This window comes from Heterodontus francisci, unplaced genomic scaffold (genome assembly GCF_036365525.1).
Source record: "Heterodontus francisci isolate sHetFra1 unplaced genomic scaffold, sHetFra1.hap1 HAP1_SCAFFOLD_747, whole genome shotgun sequence".
In the NCBI taxonomy this organism is placed as follows: Eukaryota; Metazoa; Chordata; class Chondrichthyes; order Heterodontiformes; family Heterodontidae; genus Heterodontus; species Heterodontus francisci.
Genome location: NW_027141982.1, coordinates 444,950 through 457,820, shown reverse-complemented (window position 1 = coordinate 457,820; position 12,871 = coordinate 444,950).

The window sequence follows — 12,871 nt, the reverse complement described above, 5'->3', positions numbered from 1 at the left end:
CTCAGATTGGAAAAAAGCAGAACTGGCAACACTGCTGTGGTGTGGGAACCTGGAACAAGTATTAGAGAGGAATACCATGGTGCACAGAATAGTGGGGGAGAAAGATAGCCCAAGATGGGCGGTTTAAAATCACTTTCTTTTCGTTTTGGTTGCAGCAGCTTTGACAGAAGCGGAGGTATGGAGCGAACTTGCAGCTGGGAGATCAGTTTCAGTGTAAGGAAAATGTTAATTCCCTTTTGTTTTCGGAGGACGAGGGGACTGCTGGGTAAGTAGAAACTATATATTTGGGCGGTTTAAAATCACTTTCTTTTAGTTTTGGTTGCAGCAGCTTTGACAGAAGCGGAGGTACGGACCGAACTTGCAGCTGGGAGGTCAGTTTCAGTGTAAGTTAAAAGTTAATTCCCTTTTGTTTTCAGAGGACCAGGGGACTGCTGGGTAAGTAGAAACTATATATTTGGGCGGTTTAAAATCACTTTCTTTCAGTTTTGGTTGCAGCAGCCTTGACAGAAGCGGAGTTACGAAGTGAACTTGCAGCTGGGAGGTCAGTTTCAGTGTAAGTTAAAAGTTAATTCCCTTTTGTTTTCGGAGGACCAGGGGACTGCTGGGTAAGTAAAAACTATATATTTGGGCGGTTTAAAATCACTTTATTTCAGTTTTGGTTGCAGCAGCTTGGACAGAAGCAGAGGTACGGAGCGAACCTGCAGCTGGGAGGTCAGTTTCAGTGTAAGTTAAAAGTTAATTCCCTTTTGTTTTCAGAGGACCAGGGGACTGCTGGGTAAGTAGAAACTATATATTTGGGCGGTTTAAAATCACTTTCTTTCAGTTTTGGTTGCAGCAGCTTTGACAGAAGCGGAGTTACGAAGTGAACTTGCAGCTGGGAGGTCAGTTTCAGTGTAAGTTAAAAGTTAATTCCCTTTTGTTTTCGGAGGACCAGGGGACTGCTGGGTAAGTAAAAACTATATATTTGGGCGGTTTAAAATCACTTTATTTCAGTTTTGGTTGCAGCAGCTTGGACAGAAGCAGAGGTACGGAGCGAACCTGCAGCTGGGAGGTCAGTTTCAGTGTAAGTTAAAAGTTAATTCCCTTTTGTTTTCGGAGGACCAGGGGACTGCTGGGTAAGTATAACATATATATTTGGGCGGTGGCTGTACCCGAGACACTACACGTGTAGTGTCTCCCACCCACCCTCCTCCTCTAACCAAAAAAAAGGACTCTGGTGTGTTGATAAGGTAAGTTTTTTATTTAAAAAGTTCTGTCCGTTGGATTGCGAAGCTAACAAGTTTTGACTTTTTTTTGGTTTTTCAGTAGATTTGTTGGGAATTTAGAATAGTGGGCATGGAGGTTAAGGCAGTTGTATGTTCCTCCTGCAGAATGTGGGAGGTAAGGGTCGCCAAGAGTGTCCCTGCTGACTGCATCTGCGGGAAGTGCACCCCACTCCAGCTCCTCGAGAACCGCGTTAGGGAACTGGAGCTGGAGCTGGATGATCTTCAGATCATTCGGGAGGTGGAGAGGGTTATTGAGAGGAGTTATGGGGAGGAAGTCACACCTCAGGTAAGAGAAGTAGGTAGATGGGTTACCGTCAGGGGAAGGAGAGGGAACCAGCAGGCAGTGCAGGGATCCCCTGTGGCCGTTTCCCTCAACAACAGGTATACCGTTTTGGATACTGTTGTGGGGGATGACTTACCAGGGGTAAGAAATGGGGTAAAGGTCTCTGGCACAGAGTCTGTCGCTGTAGCTCAGAAGGGAAGGGGTAAGAGGAGCAGAGCATTAGTCATTGGGGACTCCATAGTTAGGGGAACAGATAGGAGGTTCTGTTGGAACGAGAGAGACTCACGGTTGGTGTGTTGCCTCCCAGGTGCCACAGTTCGTGATGTCTTGGATCGTGTTTTTGGGATCCTTAAGGGGGATGGGGAGCAGCCCCAAGTCGTGGTCCACATCGGCACCAACGACATAGGTAGGAAGAGAGATGGGGATTTAAGACAGAAATTCAGGGAGCTAGGGTGGAAGCTTAGAGCGAGAACAAACAGAGTTATTATCTCAGGGTTGTTGCCGTGCAACGTGATAGCGAAGCGAGGAATAGGGAGAGAGAGGAGTTGAACACGTGGCTGCAGGGATGGTGTAGGAGGGAGGGTTTTGGTTTCCTAGATAATTGGGGCTCTTTCTGGGGTAGGTGGGACCTCTACAAACAGGATGGTCTTCACCTGAACCAGAGGGGTACCAATATCCTGGGGGGGAGGTTTGCTAGTGCTCTTCGGGGGGGGGGGGGGGTTCAAACAAATTCAGCAGGGGAATGGGAACCTAAATTGTAGTTCCAGTGTACAGGATGTTGAGAGTAGTGAGGTCAGGGACAAGGACGCAAGAGGGCACTGGCAAGCAAGAACAAGGTTTAAAGTGTTTAGTTTAGTTTAGTTTAGAGATACAGCACTTTAACAGGCCCTTCGGCCCACCGAGTCTGTGCCGACCATCAACCACTCATTCATACTAATCCTACACCAATCCCGTATTCCTATCACATCCCCACCTGTCCCTATATATTTCCCTACCACCTACCTATACTAGGGGCAATTTATGATGGCCAATTAACCTATCAACCTGCAAGTCTTTGGCATGTGGGAGGAAACCGGAGCACCCGGAGGAAACCCACGCAGACACAGGGAGAACTTGCAAACTCCGCACAGGCAGTACCCAGAATCGAACCCGGGTCCCTGGAGCTGTGAGGCTGCGGTGCTAACCACTGCGCCAATAGGCCCACCAGTGTGTGCCTGTGTTACTGGGTATCAGTGTATGTCTTTGTTACTTGGTGTCAGTGTATGTCTGTGTTACTTGGTGTAAGTGAGTGTCTTTGTTATTTGGTGTAAGTGTGTGTCTGTGTTACTGGGTGTCAGTTTATGTCTTTGTTACTGGGTGTCAGTGTATGTCTTTGTTACTTGGTGTAAGTGTGTGTCTGTGTTACTGGGTGTCAGTGTCTGTCTGTGTTACTTGGTGTAAGTGTGTGTCTGTGTTACTGGGTATCAGTGTATGTCTTTGTGACTTGGTGTCAGTTTATGTCTTTGTTACTGGGTGTCAGTGTGTGTCTTTATGACTTGGTGTCAGTGTCTGTCTTTGAATTAGAAGTAGAATTAGAACATTGCAGCGCAGTACAGGCCCTTCGGTCCTCGATGTTGCGCCGACCTGTGAAACCATCTGACCGACACTATTCCATTTTCATCCATGTGTCGATCCAATGTCCACTTAAATGCCCTTAAAGTTGGCGAATCTATTACTGCTGCAGGCAGGGCATTCCACGCCCTTACTACTCTCTGAGTAAAGAAACTACCTCTCACATCTGTCCTATATCTATCACCCCTCAACTTGAAGCTATGTCCCCTCGTGTTTGCCATCACCATCCGAGGAAAAAGACGCTCACTATCCACCCTATCTAACCCTCTGATTATCTTATATGTCTCGATTAAGTCACCTCTCCTCCTCCTTCTCTCCAACGAAAACAACCTCAAGTCCCTCAGCCTTTCCTCGTAAGACCTTCCCTCCATACCAGGCAACATCCTAGTAAATCTCCTCTGCACCCTTTCCATAGCTTCCACATCCTTCCTATAATGCGGTGACCAGAACTGCACGCAATAATCCAGGTGCGGTCTCACCAGAGTTTTGTACAGCTGCAGCATGACCACGTGGCTCCGAAACTCGACCCCCCTACTAATAAAAGCTAACACACCATATGCCTTCTTAACAGCCCTATTAACCTGGTTAGCAACCTTCAGGGATTTATTCACCTGGACACCAAGATCTCTCTGTTCATCTACACTAACAAGAATCTTCCCATTAGCCCAGTACTCTGCATTCCTGTTACTCCTTCCAAAGTGAATCACCTCACACTTTTCCGCATTAAACTCCATTTGCCATCTCTCAGCCCAGCTCTGCAGCCTATCTATGTCCCTCTGTACCCTACAACATCCTTCGGCACAATCCACAACTCCACCGACCTTAGTGTCATCTGCAAATTTACTAACCCACCCTTCTACACCGTCTTCCAGGTCATTTATAAAAATGACAAACAGCAGTGGCCCCAAATCAGATCCTTGCGGTACACCACTAGTAACTAAACTCCAGGATGAACATTTGCCATCAACCACCACCCTCTGTCTTCTTTCAGCTAGCCAATTTCTGATCCAAAGCTCTAAATCGCCTTCAACCCCATACTTCCGTATTTTCTGCAATAGCCTACCGTGGGGAACCTTATCAAACGCCTTACTGAAATCCATATACACCACATCCACTGCTTTACCCTCATCCACCTGTTTGGTCACCTTCTCGAAAAACTCAATAAGGTTTGTGAGGCACGACCTACCCGTCACAAAACCGTGCTGACTATCTCTAATGTACTTATTCTTTTCAAGATGATTATAAATCCTGTCTCTTATAACCTTTTCCAACATTTTACCCACAACCGAAGTTAGGCACCTGCACAGGTTTATAATTACCAGGGCTGTCTCTACTCCCCTTCTTGAACAAGGGGGACAACATTTGCAATCCTCCAGTCTTCCGGCACTATTCCTGTCGACAATGACGACATAAAGATCAAGGACAAAGGCTCTGCAATCTCCTCCCTAGCTTCCCAGAGAATCCTAGGATAAATCCCATCTGGCCCAGGGGACTTATCTATTTTCACACCTTCCAAAATTGCTAACACCTCCTCCTTGTGAACCTCAATCCCATCTAGCCTCGTAGCCTGAATCTCAGTATTCTCAACAACATTTTCTTTCTCTACTGTAAATACTGACGCAAAATATTCATTTAACACTTCCCCTATCTCCTCTGATTCCACACACAACTTCCCACTACTATCCTTGATTGGCCCTAATCTAACTCTGGTATTTCTTTTATTCCTGATATACCTATAGAAAGCCTTAGGGTTTTCCCTGATCCGATCCACCAATGACTTCTCGTGTCCTCTCCTTGCTCTTCTTAGCTCTCCCTTTAGATCCTTCCTGGCTAGCTTGTAGCTCTCAAGCGCCCTAACTGAGCCTTCACGTCGCATCCTAACATAAGCCTTCTTCTTCCTCTTGACAAGCGCTTCAACTTCTTCAGTAAACCACGGCTCCCTCCCACGACAACTTCCTCCCTGCCTCACAGGTATTTACTTATCAAGGACACGCAGTAGCTGCTCCTTGAATAAGCTCCACATTTCGATTGTTCCCATCCCCTGCAGTTTCCTTCCCCATCCTACGCATCCTAAATCTTGCCTAATCGCATCATAATTTCCTTTCCCCCAGTTGTAATTCTTGCCCTGCGGTATATACCTGTCCCTGCCCATCGCTAAGTTAAACCTAACCGAATTGTGATCACTATCACCAAAGTGCTCACCTACATCTAAATCTAACACATGGCCGGGTTCATTTCCCAGTACCTAATCCAATGTGGCATCGCCCCTGGTTGGACTGTCTACATACTGTGTCAGAAAACCCTCCTGCACACACTGGACAAAAACTGACCCATCATGACTGATGTTTTGCAGACTGGCCGATAATTTCTTGCTATCTGGCTCCCTCCCTAATTGAGCAGGGTGTCACATTTGCGGTTTTCCAACCAATTGCTTTAGCTTGTGGCACTGCATTAATTTGAGATATTGCATTCATTTGAAGGGCTGCGTTCCTCTGAAGGACTGTATTAGTTTGATGGTTTGTATTAGTTTGAGGGTCTACATTAGTTTGAGGGAATGTATTATATTGAGGGGAAGTATTCGGTTGACGGACTGCGTTAGTTTGAGGGGCTGCTTTAGTCATAGAGTCATGGAATCATAGTTTTTCAGCACAGTAGCAGGCCCTTTGGTCCACAGTGACTGTGCCGGCCATCAAGCCTATCTATTCGAATCCCAGTTTCCAGCACTTGGCTCTTAGCCTTGCATGCAATGGCATTTCTAGTGCTCATCTACATATTTCTTAAATGTTGTGAGGGTTCCAACCTCTACCGCTCCTTCAGGCAGTGTGTTCTACATTACAACCACCCTCTAGGTGAAAATAAATTCACAAATCCGCCCGAAACAAACTGCCCCTTCCCTTAATTCTATGCCCCGTGTTGATCGACACCTCTGCTAAAGGAATAGGTTTCTTCCTATCTACCCTATCTATGCCCTTCATAATTTTGTATACCTCAATGATGTCCCCCCTCAACCTTCTCTCCTCTAAGGAAAACATCCTGGTGAATCTCCTCTGCACCCTCTCCAGTTCAAACACATCCTTCCTATAGTGTGGCGACCAGAACAGTACACTGTACTCCAGCTGTGGCCAAACCAGTGTTTTGTACAGTTCTATCATAACCTTCCTGCTCTTACATTCTATGCCTCAGCTAATTAAGGCAAGTATCCCATATGGCTCCCTAACGACCGTAGTTACCTATCCTGCTCCTTTCAGTGATCGACGGACAAGTACACCAAGGTCCCGCTGACGGTCTGTATTTTTAATCCCCTACCATCCATTGTATATTCCTTTGACTTGTTAGTCTTCCCAAAATGCATCACCTCACACTTCTCAGGAGTATGTTCCATTTGCCACTACTCTGCCTATCATACCAGCCCATCTATACCATTCTGTAATCTATGACTTTGTCCTCCACTATTTACAACATCACCAATATTAGTGTCATCTGCGAACTTACTGATATTCCTACTATATTCTTATCAAAATCATTAATGTATACTACACACAGCAAGGGTCCCAGCACCGATCTCTGCGGTACACCACTGGTCATAGGCTTCCATTCGCAAAAACAATCTTTGACAATCACCCACTGCCACCTGCCACGAAACAAATTTTAGATCCTAATTGCCAAATTGCCCTGGATGCCATGGGCTCTTACCTTCTTGAACAATCTTACCGACCGAATCAAAAGCCTTCCTCATGTCCACATAGCCTACGTCAACTGCTTTCCCCTCATCTACACACATAGTCACCTCCCTGAAAAAATTCTATCAAATTGGTTAGACATGATCTCCCCATGACAAAGACAAAGTGACTACCCTTGATTAATCCCTGTCTCTCCAAGTGGAGAGTAATACTGTCCCTCGGATTTTTTCCAACAGTTTCCCTACCACTGATGTCAGACTCACTGGCCTGTAATTACTTGGTTTATCGCCACTTTCCTTCTTGAATAATGGTACCACATTCGCTATGCTCCAAATCCTCTGGCACGTGTCCTGTTTGAGGATTTGAAAATTTGTGTCAGAGCTCCTGTAATCTCCACCCCTGCCTCAGATAGCAGCCTGGGAAACATCTCATCTGGGCCTGAGGATTTATCCACTTTTAAGCATGGTAAAATCGTTCACACATCCTCCCTTTCATTGCTGATTTGTTCAATCATATCACAGCCCCCCTCGCTGATTTCAGCACGTGCATCCTCCTTCTCCATATTGAATACGCATGCAAACTAATCATTTGAAACCTCACCTGCGTCCTCCGGCTCCACAAACACATTGCCACTTTGGTCCTTCATGGACTCTGCAAATCCGCTTGCCCTTAATATATTTATGAAAGGCGTTGGTACTTTCCTTTGTCTTGCTCGTCAGTGCTTTTTTCATGCCCCCTCTTCGCTCTCCTAATTACTATTTTTAAGTACCTCCCGACACTTTCTATTCTCCTCTGGAGCCTTCGCTGTTTTCAACCAGCCGAGTCTGCCAGAAGCCTCCTTTTTTGCCTTATATAATTCTAGAGAACTCTTGACATACAGGGTTTTCTGGACCTATTGGTCCTATGCTTGACCTTCACGGGAATATGTTGGCCCTGAACTCACACTAATGCCTTTTTGAATGACTCCAACTGGTCTGATGTAGCCTCTCCGACAGGTATCTGCTTCCAGCCCACTTTGGCCAGCTCCTGTTTTATCATATTGGAATCGGCCTTCCCCCAATTCAGTACCTTTATATCCAGCCCATCTTTCTCCGTTTCCATAATTACCATATATCTTACATAGTTATAGTCGCTGTCCCCGAAATGCTGCCCCACTGACACTTCCACCACTTATCCGGCTTCATTCACTAAGATTAGTTCCAGTACCGCCACTTCTTCTTAGATTTTCGACATGCTGGCTCAACAAGCTCTCCTGGATGCGTTTTAAGAATTCCACCCAATTTAAGCCTCTTTTACTAAGACGATCCAAGTTAATATTGGGGATGATGAAATCGCCTAATATTATTACCCTATTAATTTTACACCGCTCTGAGATTTCCCTAGATTTCTTCTCCTCTATCGTTCCCTGACTGTTTGGAGGCCTGTAGTGCACTCCCAGCAAAGTGACGGCTCCATTTTCTAAAAAAATGTCTACCCATATGGCCTCATTTGAGGAACCATCTAAATATCATCCCTCCTTACTGAAGTAATTGACTCATTGACCATTTTTTCAATGCCACCTGCTTGTTTACACCCCCCTCTGTCACGCCTGAAGATTCTATATGACAGAATATTAAGCTGCCAGTCTTGCCCTTCCCTCAACCATGTCTCTGTGTTTTTAGTTTTTTTTAGTTTTAGAGATACAGCACTTAAACAGGCCCTTCGGCCCACCGAGTCTGTGCCGACCATCAACCACCCATTTATACTAATCCTACACTAATCCCATATTCCTACCACATCCCCACCTGTCCCTATATATTTCCCTACCACCTACCGATACTAGGGGCAATTTCTAATGGCCAATTAACCTATCAACCTGCAAGTCTTTGGCATGTGGGAGGAAACCGGAGCACCCGGAGGAAACCCACGCAGACACAGGGAGAACTTGCAAACTCCACACAGGCAGTACCCAGAATCGAACCCGGGTCCCTGGAGCTGTGAGGCTGCGGTGCTAACCACTGCGCCACTGTGCCGCCCCTAGCAACAATATCATAGTCACATGTTTTAATCAACGCCCTAAATTCATATCTCTTATGTGTAAGACTCCTTGCGTTAAAATAGATGCTATCCAGCTTTGCACTATTCACTTGTGCCTTACCAGTCTATATTTGTTCTGGCTTCTAGCCTGAATTAATTTAGCTTCTATAGTTGGCTGTGCATCACCCCCTTCTATACCTCCACTCTGGGTTTACTACAGGCCTCCCAACAGCCAGCGGGAGGTAGAGGAGCAGGTGTGTAGACAGGTTTTGGAAAGATGTAAAGGTAACAGGGTTGGAGAGTTGGGTGATTTTAACTTCCCCAATATTGACTGGGACTCACTTAGATTTAGGGGCTTGGATGGGGCAGAATGTGTGAGGAGCATCCAGGAGGACTATTTGAAACTGTATGTAGATAGTCCAACTAGGGATGGGGCCATTCTGGACCTGGTATTGGGGAATGAACCCGGCCAGGTGGTCGAAGTTTCAGTGGGGGAGCATTTCGGGAGCAGTGACCATAATTCCATAAGTTTTAAGGGACTTGTGGATAACCATAAGAGTAGTCCTCGGTTGAAGGTGATAAAATTGGGGGAAGGCTAATTATAACAATATTAGGCAGGAACTGAAGAATTTAGATTGGGGGCGGCTGTTTCAGGGTAAATCAACATCTGACATGTGGGAGTCTTTCAAACGTCAGCTGATTAGAATCCATGACCGGCATGTTCCTGTGAGGAAGAAAGACAAGTTTGGCAAGTTTCGGGAAGCTTGGATAACACGGGATATTGCGAGCCCAGTGAAAAAGAAAAAGGAAGCATTTGTAAGGGCTGGAAGGCTAGGAAAAGATGAAGCACTTGAGGAATATAAAGACAGTAGGAAGGAACTTAAGCAAGGAGTTAGGAGGGCTAAAAGGGGTCATGAAAAGTCATTGGCAAACAGGATTAAGGAAAATCCCAAGGCTATATATACGTATATAAAGAGCAAGAGGGTAACCAGGGAAAGAGTTGGCCCACTCAAGGACAGAGATGGGAATCTATGCGTGGAGCCAGAGGAAATGGGTGAGGTGCTAAATGAGTACTTTGCATCAGTATTCACCGAGGAGAACGACTTGGTGGATGATGAGCCTAGGGAAGGGAGTGCAGATAAGCTCAGTTATGTCATGATCAAAAAGGAGGAGGTGTTGGGTGTCTTGAAAAGCATTAAGGTAGATAGGTCCTCAGGACCTGATGGGATCTAACCTAGAATACTGAGGGAGGCAAGGGAAGCAATTGCTGGGGCCTTGACAAAAATCTTTGCATTCTCATTGGCTACAGGTGAGGTTCTCAGTGGACTGGAGAATAGCCAAAGTTGTTCCTTTGTTTAAGAACGGTGGTAAGGATAATCCAGGAAATTATCGGCCGGTGAGCCTTACGTCAGTGGTAGGGAAACTATCAGAGAGGATTCTTCGGGACAGGATTTACTCCCATTTGGAAACAAACACACGTATTAGCGAGAGACAGCAGGGTTTTGTGAAGGGGAGGTCGTGTCTTACTAATTTGATTGAGTTTTTAGAGGACGTGATGAAGATGATTGATGAGGGAAGGGCGGTGGATGTTGTCTATATGGACTTTAGTAAAGCCTTTGACAAGGTCCCACATGGCAGACTGGTGCAAAAGGTGAAGTCACACGGGATCAGATGTGAGCTGGCAAGATGGATACAGAAGTGGCTCAGTCACAGAAGACAGAGGGTAACAGTGGATGGGTGTTTTTCTGAATGGAGGGATGTGACTCGTGGTGTTCCGCAGGGATCAGTGCTGGGACCTTTGCTGTTTGTAGTATACATAAATGATTTGGAGGAAAATGTAGCTGGTCTGATTAGTGAGTTTGCGGATGACACAAAGGTTGGTGGTGTTGCAGATAATGATGAGGATTTTCAGAGGATACAGCAGGATATAGATCAGTTGGAGACTTTGGCGGAGAAATGGCAGATGGAGTTTAATCCGGACAAATGTGAGGAAATGCATTTTGGAAGGTCTAATGCAGGTGGGAGGTATACAGAAAATGGCAGAACCCTTAGGAGTATTGGCAGGCAGAGAGATCTGGGTGTACAGGTCCACAGGTCACTGAAAGTGGCAACGCAGGTGGATAAGGTAGTCAAGAAGGCATACGGCATGCTTGCCTTCATCGGTCGGGGCATAGAGTATAAAAATTGGCAAGTCATGTTGCAGCTGGACAGAACCTCAGTTAAGCCACACTTAGAATATTGCGTGCAATTCTGGTCGCCACACTACCAGAAGGACGTGGAGGCTTTGGAAAGGGTGTAGAGGAAGTTTACCAGGATGTTGCCTGGTCTGAAGGGCATTAGCTCTGAGGAGAGGTTGGAAAAACACGGATTGTTTTCACTGGAACGACGGAGGTAGAGGGGCGACATGATAGAGGTTCCCAAAGTTATGAGCGGCATGGACAGAGTGGATAGTCAGAAGCTTTTTTCCCAGGGTGGAAGTGTCAATTACTAGGGGACATAGGTTTAAGGTGAGAGGGGCAAAGTTTAGAGGGGATGTGCGAGGCATGTTTTGTACACAGAGTGTGGTGAGAGCCTGGAACCTGCTGTCAGGGGTGGTGGTGGAAGCAGATACGATAGCGACTTTTAAGAGACATCTTGACAAATATATGAATAGGAAGGGAATGGAGGGATCTGGGCCCTGGAAGTGCAGAATGTTTTAGTTTCGGCAGGCATCGTGATCAGCGCAGGCCTGAAGGTCCGGATGGCCTGATCCTGTGCTGTTCTTTTTTCTTTGTTCTTTGTTCTATCCCATATCCCTGCTAAATTAGTTTAAACCACCGTCTACCACCACCACCCCTCCTCCCTTCCCCCGCCACAACAGCACTACCCAACCACGCTGCAAGGATGTTTTTTCCCTTCCAGTTCAGGCGCATTCCCTCCAAATTGTACAGACCCCACCTTCAACAGAAACAGACCTAGTGATCCAGCAATCTAAAGTCATCCCCGCTGCACCATCTCTTCTGCCACGCATTCATCAGCTCTATCCTCCTATTCCTCTCCTCCCTTGCACGTGTCACCGGGAGTAATCAAGCGACTACGACCTTTGAGGTCCTGCTCATTAATCTGCTAGCTAGCTCCCCAACCTCTTGTAGCAGGACATCATTCGTCTTTCTACCTATGTCGTTGGGAACAATGTCAACCACGACCTCTGACTTTTCACCATCCCCCCTCAGCCACTCCGTGATCTCCTTGACCCTAGCACCAGGGAGGGAACATACCCTTCTGGAGTCACGTTTGCGGCCACAGAAACGCCTATCTGTACCCCTGACGATATAATCCCCAATCATTATAGCTCTCCCACTCTTTTTCATCCCATCCTGTGCAGTTGAGCAACCCGTTGTGCCACAGATTTGGTTTTTGCTGCATTCCCCGAGAAGCTTTCTCCCGTAACACATTCCAAAGCAGAAAATATTTCAGAGAGGGAGATGCACCCAGGGGACTCCCGCATCATCTGCCGAATTCTTCTGCTCCGCCTGCCGATAACCCATTCACCTTCTTTTGAGCAGTCTTTACCTGCGATGTGACCACCTCTCTGTACATGCTCTCTACGATGATTTAAGCCTCGCGGATGCTCCAATGTCCCCAGTCTGTCACTCCAGATCCGAGGCGTGGATTTTGAGTAGCTGCAGCTGGAGGCACTTCCTTCACACGTGCTCGCCCTGCACACTGGAAGTGTCCCTGCCTTCCCGCATTGCACAGGATGAGCACTCCATGCTGCTGAGCTGTCCTGCAATGATTTTTCCTTAATTTCCTCCCTCAAATTACGAGAAACTTAGAGATTATTTACACAAGGGATCTTAATTCCCAAAACAAGCACTACTTAGTATATATAAAAATATGCAGACCTTCCCTTTCTCTTAGCTTTTGTAAATAATGAAGCTATTTACATATACTCCCCAACGCATTTACTCACCAACCGATCACCTTGCAGCTTTCCTATGATATCACCGCTCAATTTTTTTTCCAAACTCAAACTC